Below are 7500 nucleotides of genomic sequence, written 5' to 3' on the forward strand. Positions count from 1 at the left end.
GTACGCCCGTCCTGCCCTCTCTTGTCCTGTCCGTTTGCTAGTGGAAATCAATCCACCAACAAGCCACCGACCAAGCCAGGAGGCCCTCACGTGGTCTTCACGAGCGTCACGGACAGACACAGGACCTAGGCATCCAATCAGCTGCCTCCTCACGGAAAAAGCGCGTGCCCCGCATCCCTGTCACTTCAGTCGACGCCCATTCCAGAGTATGGTCGCACGCCGGCAGCGCAAAGAGACGAACCACGCACATCGTACAGTATTTCAGGGCTGCGGGACTCTCGTCTCGTCTCGTCTCGTCTTGTTCCCAGACCACATATTATTATTATTATTATTATTATATATATATATATATATATACCCATCCCTGCGAGACTTTTATTCTGGAACTTTCTCCGTCTTGCAGGTCTGGCCAGCCCTTTCTTTTTCTTTAAAAACCAGGAGATTGGAGAGTCTTATTCCCAGAAGGAAGAAAGGAAGGAAGGAAGGAAGGAAGGAAGGCAGGAAGGGAGGGAGGGAAGGGACGAGAAGAAGGCTAGGACAGATTCTGGCTTCAGAGATGCTCGCGTCCTTTCTGAAGCATGGAACTAAAGATTTGTCTAGTTTCGTAGGCTGGTAAAAAAAAAAAAAAAGATAGACATTTTACGTCTTTGAACTTTTTTTTTTTTTTTGGTTTGTTTTCAACTAGCGTGCGAAAGTTTTATGACAGTGGCATAAGAAAAAACAACAAAAACAACAGCCAACAACAAAATTTTTGATGTTTGTTTGGTATTCATAACTTTGCAGACAGAAAGACGCGACTGTTTCGAAGAAGGTAAGTGGAATTATTTCTTGTTCTGATTATTCTTGGGTAGATATTTTCTGTTGTTTCTGGGTTGTTTTTTTTCTTCTTGATCCAACCCCTTTCTTTTCCAATTTTCATTTCTTTCTTTCTTTCCTTCTTTCTTTCCTTTCTTTCTTTCAATTTATCTTTTTCTTCTTTGCTTCCTTTCTTTCTATTTTCTGTTCTTTTTTTCTTCTTTCTTTCTTTCCTTCCTTCTTTCTTTCTTCTTGCTTTCTTTCTTGCTTTTATTTACTTTCCCTTCTTTCTTTCTTTCTTTCTTTCTTTCAATTTTTCTTTTTCTTCTTTCCTTCCTTTCTGTCTATTTTCTGTTTTTCTTTTCTTCTTTCTTTCTTCCCTTTCTTTCGATTTTCTGTTTTTCTTTTCTTCTTTATTTCTTTCTTGCTTTTATTTACTTTCCCTTCTTTCTTTCTTTCTTTCTCCTTTTCTTCTTTCTTTCTTCCCTTTCTCTCTTTCTTTCCTTTTCTCTTGTTCTTTCTGTTTTTCGTTTTTCCTCCCCTTCTTTCTTTCTTTTTCTTTCTTTCTTTCTCCCCTTCTTTCGTCCTTCCTTCCTCCATTTCTTTCTTTTTTCTTTGTTTCTTTCTTTCTTTCCTTTCCTTTGAGAGCCTTTTCCTGTGAGTGTTTGTATGGTTTTCAGAGTTCCAGTTAGAGATACAGAAGTATCTTAAACCTTTTTTTTTTCACCCTCCAAGCGGCAATGGCTTCAGCTGTGTTCCTTTGTATATCCTTTGTCAATCTGTTGTGGAAAGAACAAAGATAAGGTAGCCTGACTAACGAAGATAACTTCGACGACGACGACGGCGATGACAATGGCGTGACAGTACAATAGCAACAGCAATGACGACAGTCACAGCGACGAAGATAACTGCAACGACATAGTTTAGAAAATTGTTATATGATTTCTTTTTTTTTTTTCCCGACTGCTTTACTGGCTAAAGACTTTCTAATCAACAATCCCAGTTGGTGGAGTTGAAAGATTGTTGTTTCTATCACAGTTGGTGGAATTGAAAGATTGTTGTTTATTCCAAATTGGTGGAATTGAAAGATTGTTGTCTCCGTCACAGCTGGTGGAATTGAAATATTGTTTGTTTTAAAATCCATTTTGGTGGAATTGAAAGATTGTTGTTTTTATCACAGTTGGTGGAATTGAAAGATTATTTGTTTTAAAATCCATTTTGGTGGAATTGAAAGATTGTTGTTTTTAACACAGCTGGTGGAATTGAAATATTGTTTGTTTTAAAATCCATTTTGGTGGAATTGAAAGATTGTTGTTTTTATCACAGTTGGTGGAATTGAAAGATTGTTGTTTTATCCAAATTGGTGGAATTGAAAGATTGTTGTCTCCGTCACAGCTGGTGGAATTGAAAGATTGTTGTTAAAATCCATTTTGGTGGAATTGAAAAATTGTTGTTTTCATCACAGTTGGTGGAATTGAAAGATTGTTTGTTTTAAAATCCATTTTGGTGGAATTGAAAGATTGTTGTTTTTAACACAGTTGGTGGAATTGAAAGATTGTTGTTTTTAACACAGTTGGTGGAATTGAAAGATTGTTGTTTTTATCACAGCTGGTGGAATTGAAAGATTGTTGTTAAAATCCATTTTGGTGGAATTGAAAGATTGTTGTTTTAACCGAAGTTGGTGGAATTGAAAGATTGTTGCTTTTTTCCCAATTGGTGGAATTGCAAGATTGTTGTTTTTTTTTATCACAGCTCGTGGAATTGAAAGATTGTTTTTAAAATCCATTTTGGTGGAATTGAACGATTGTTGCTTTTTTCATAGTTGGTGGAATCGAAAGATTGTTGTTTTTATTACAGTTGGTGAAATTGAAAGATTGTTGTTTTTAATCTCAGTTGGTGGAATTGAAGAAAGATTGTTGGTAACATCCCTTTCGGTAGAAAGATATTCTATCTATCTATCTATCTTCGGTTCTTGTTGCTGCTGTTTTTATCTGTCTATCTATCTATCTGTCTATCTATCTATATATCTATCTATCTGTCTGTCTATCTAAAATTTGTGTAAGGATCGATGGCCTTCACGATTGAAATATTTGTCATTGTGTATTGCGGTTGCATCAGTAGCAGTAGCAGCACTATACCATAGTTGTAGGAGCAACTGTTGTTGCATAGCAGTTCTGGACCATAGTTGTGGGAGTTATTGCGGTCGTAGCAGCAGCACTTTTCTATAGTAGTGGGAGCAACTGCTGTTGTAGCAGGGGTAGCAGCACTATACCATAGATATGGGAGCAATTATTTGTATTTGTATTTCTTTTTATAACAACAGAGTTCTCTGTGTGAAATTCGGGCTGCTCTCCCCAGGGAGAGTGCGTTGCTATAATACAGCGTCACCATTTTTTTTTTTTTTTTTTTCCTACGTGCAGTTTTGTTGGTTTTTCCTATCGAAGTGGATTTTTCGACAGAATTTTGCCAGGAACAACCCTTTTGTTGTCGTGGGTTCTTTTACGTGCGCTAATTGCATGCTAGCACACGGGACCTCGGTTTATCGTCTCATCCGAATGAGTAGCGCCCAGACCACCACTCAAGGTCTAGTGGAGGGGGAGAAAATATCGGCGGCTGAGCCGTGATTCGAACCAGCGCGCTCAGATTCTCTCTTGCTTCCTAGGCGGACGCGTTACCTCTAGGCCATCACTCCACCATAGTTGTGAGAGCAGTTGCTGTTGTAGAAGCAGTAGAAGTACTATACCATAGTAGTGGGCGCAAGTGTTGTACTGAGCAGCAACAGCAGTACTATACCGTAACAGTGGGAGCAATAGTTATCGCGCAAGTCATCAGCCTGAATGCAATGGACAGACCAAAGTGGCGTTCAGCTGTCCACAAAGGCGCCAAATCCTGTGAGGCCAACAGAATCGCTGCAGTAGAGCAACGCAGGCAGGCCAGGAAAAGCAGTGCCAGCAAGTCCCAGACGTGAGCCGCAACCATCCCCTGTCCACACTGCGTCAGAACCTTCAGGGCGCGGATTGGCCTGACCAGTCATCTGCGCACCCACAGAGCCCAACCCACCCACCTCCAGGATGACTAGATGGTCCTCGTCGATCCCGACGGACGAACCACACACTGCTGTTGTAGCAGCACTGTACAGAGTTGTTGGAGTTACTACGGTTAATACAGCAGTAGCATCACCAAACCATAGTTGTGGAGTGATGGCCTAGAGGTAACGCGTCCGCCTAGGAAGCGAGAGAATCTGAGCGCGTTGGTTCGAATCACGGTTCAGCCGCCGATATTTTCTCCCCCTCCACTAGACCTGGAGTGGTGGTCTGGACGCTAGTCATTCGGGTGAGACGATAAACCGAGGTCCCGTGTGCTAGCATGCACTTAGCGCACGTAAAAGAACCCACGGCAACAAGTGTTGTTCCTGGCAAAATTCTGTAGAAAAATCCACATCGATAGGAAAAACAAATAAAACTGCACGCAGGAAAAAAAAAAAAAAAAAAAAAAAAGGGATGGCGCTGTAGTGTAGCGACGCGCTCTCCTTGGGGAGAGCAGCCCGAATTTCACACAGAGAAATCTGTTGTGATAAAAAGAAATACAAATACAAATTAGCCTTTGTAGCTAGCAGCACTGTACATTCCTAGTAGTAGGAGCAGTTGCTGTTGTAGAAGCACAATACCAAAACAGTGGAGGTAACTGCCGAGTGTTGTAGCAGCAGTAGCTGTACTATACTATAGTAGTGTGTGAGGAATTATCATAGCTGAGTATACTACAGCAGTGGGAGTAATTGCTTCCCTTGACTGTGTTGCTGGGTACGCTTAGCGTAAAGAACGTTCCTAACTCAACGCAGTGTCCCACACAGACTTAGGGACATTCTTTACGTTGGGCAATAGTATTTATATAGCGCTGAATCTTGTGCAGAGACAAATCTAAGCGCTTTCACACCAGTCATTCACACGCATGCATAACTCTAAAACTGAAGAAACTGAAGACAAGGAAGAGGTAGGGGAGGGAAGCTATCTTGTGAAGAGGTGGGTTTTAAGGCCAGACTTGAAAGAGCTGAGTGCAGAGACCTGACGAAGCGAAAGAAGAAGTTCATTCCAAATACAAGGTCCAGAGACAGAGAAAGAACGGTGTCCAACAGTGGACTGTTTGCTTAGAGTTAAGAATGTTCCTAATCATATGCAGTTTACCGTGGAGTTAGGAACATTCTTAAAGATAAGCAAACTTAGCGCTACTTATTTCCCTCGTGCAACCCCACTGAAATCATTCAATGGTGAATCGTAAACAAGAAAAGTAACCCCTGCCAGAAATGTTCACCGGTATTGTTCTGAAGTTGTGCCCCTTCTCAACAACCGGGTCAAAGGGACTCGCTCATTTCTCTAACAAAACGGATCAAACGCTCTCTCTCTCTCTCTCTCTCTCTCTCTCTCTCTCTCTCTCTCTCTCTCTCACACACACACACACACACACACTGGCTACCCGAGAATATTATTAAAGAAAAGATACCGAATCCATCAGCTTGCTATACAAGATTAATATCCTCTACTTTCTTCCGTAGAAAACTTGATGCGCTGAAGACAAAGTATAGTAAAAATGTTACATGCATCTGTGGTAAGGAGTTCAGATGCATCATTGCTTGTTTCACTGTCAGCAGCTACGTACCTTCTTGCCCAAGTATTTCAAAGCGAACAACTACTCTGCAGATGATTTTTTTGAAAGTTACTTCTAACGAGGTTCTTACGGTCGAACTTTCACAGACATTAGTTCATAGCCCTATTTCTACATTCCTTTTAATATTCTTCAGAATTGTGTTAATGGTTTCTGATTATTATTATTATTATCATTATTGAACTGTTACTGTTAAATGTTATTGCATGTTAGGTATGCATTTTATTATTTTTTTTTTTGGGGGGTGGGGTGGTGTAGATTTCTACCTTATCTGTTTTCCTCTTCCCCCCCCCCCCCCCCCCCCCCCCTTCCCCCCCTCCCCCCCATCCCTCCCCCCCCCCCTTTTTTTTTTTAATCGTCTAATATCACTGATAGTGAAAAGACGCTAAACTAAAGAACGAACGAACGAACGAACTAGCTGAAGGTGTACAATCTTCAGTCGCCAGTGTAGATGGTGTGGATTTCTTCAACATCGTCTTACCCAGGGGACAACACTTTCAATGTCAATGGGCTCTTTTTTTTTTTTTTTTTTAGTAGTGCGGCAAGCGGTTGCTGCACACGGGACCTCGCCGGTTTATCGTCTCATTTGAATGTGACCAGACGACGGGGCGCAATAATCGAGTGGTTGCTTGAAGCGTTGGACTTTTCAATCTGAGGGTCCCGGGTTCCAATCTCGGTAACGGCGACTGGTGTTTTTACATTAAGAATACTAGTTATTACCTGCAGTGTGTGGATGTATGTATGAAACGATGTGCGTGATTTTTTATATATATATATATTTTTTTTTTTTACATTTGTATCTTCGTAATATTTGTTGGGGCTGTTGTTGGCTTTTACAGTTATGGTCCCCATGTTGTTTACTTGTCTATGTTGTGATAATGCACCTGACCAAATTTCTCCAGTTGGAGATAATAAAGTTATTCTTATCTTATCTTATATTATCTTAATAAAGGGTGGAGATTTTTTTCCGATCTCCCAGGTCAACATTAATTTTGTGCAGGCCTACTTAGTAGTGCCTGAACCCCCTTTCGTGTGAATACGCGCAAGCAGAAGATCAAAATACGCACGTTAAACATCCTGTAATCCATGTCAGCGTTCAGTGGGTTATGTAAAACAAGAAACATACCCAGCATGCACACCCCCGAAAACGGAGTATAGCTGCCTATATGACGGGGGTTAAAAACGGTCATACACGTAAAAAGCTCACTCGTGTACACACGAGTGAATGTGGGAGCTGACGAAGAAGAAGAAGAAGAAGATGATGAAGATTGACTAGACGCTCAGTTTGATTTTCCAGTCAAACTTGGGGGAGAGAGAGCGAGATCGGGGATTCGAACCCACACCCTCACGGACTCTCTGCATTGGCAGATGAGCGTCTTAACCATTCTGCCACCTTCCTCGTTATGAGTTGTGCATTTTATGGTAGTGAAGGCTGCCATAAGTTTTGTTTCTTTGTTCGTTAACATTTTCTTTTCTTTTTTGTTTTGGCTACTATATATTGATATGCACCTGTATGTATCCTATTTTTATTTATTTATTTTATTTTATTTTATTTTTTTTACTGTATTTGTGTTTGTGTATGATTTTCGATTTGTGTTCTTGTTATGTACTACCCCCCCCTCCCAATATTCCTTGTACTATCGTCCCCCCCCCCCCCGTCCCCCCCAATATTCCTTGTACTATCGTCCCCCCCCCGTCCCCCCCACAATATTCCTTGTGACCCCAGTACACTTGGTAATAAAGATATATTCTATTTGATATTATTCTACTACATGTACAAGAATGGAAAAATACACATAATTATATACAAGTGGAGTGATGGCCTAGAGGTAACGCGTCCGCCTTGGAAGCGAGAGAATCTGAGCACGCTGGTTCGAATCACGGTTCATCCGCCGATATTTTCTCCCCCTCCACTAGACCTTGAGTGGTGGTCTGGACGCTAGTCATTCGGATGAGACGATAAACCGAGGTCCCGTGTGCAGCATGCATTTAGCGCACGTAAAAGAACCCACGGCAACAAAAGGGTTGTTCCTGGCAAAATTCTGT

General features: G+C 41.3%; 1 protein-coding gene across 1 annotated transcript in view; it reads left to right on the top strand.

The window, feature by feature from the left end:
* The first annotated feature begins 668 nt into the window (after positions 1 to 668).
* The window catches only part of LOC143275628 (uncharacterized), a 77101-nt gene continuing 70269 nt past the window's right edge, over positions 669 to 7500 (top strand). The window contains exon 1 of the mRNA XM_076579875.1: positions 669 to 811. The gene's annotated coding sequence lies outside the window, so the exon portion shown is untranslated. The remainder of the gene's footprint in view (positions 812 to 7500) is intronic.

The sequence above is a fragment of the Babylonia areolata genome, chromosome 30, assembly GCF_041734735.1.
Source record: "Babylonia areolata isolate BAREFJ2019XMU chromosome 30, ASM4173473v1, whole genome shotgun sequence".
In the NCBI taxonomy this organism is placed as follows: Eukaryota; Metazoa; Mollusca; class Gastropoda; order Neogastropoda; family Buccinidae; genus Babylonia; species Babylonia areolata.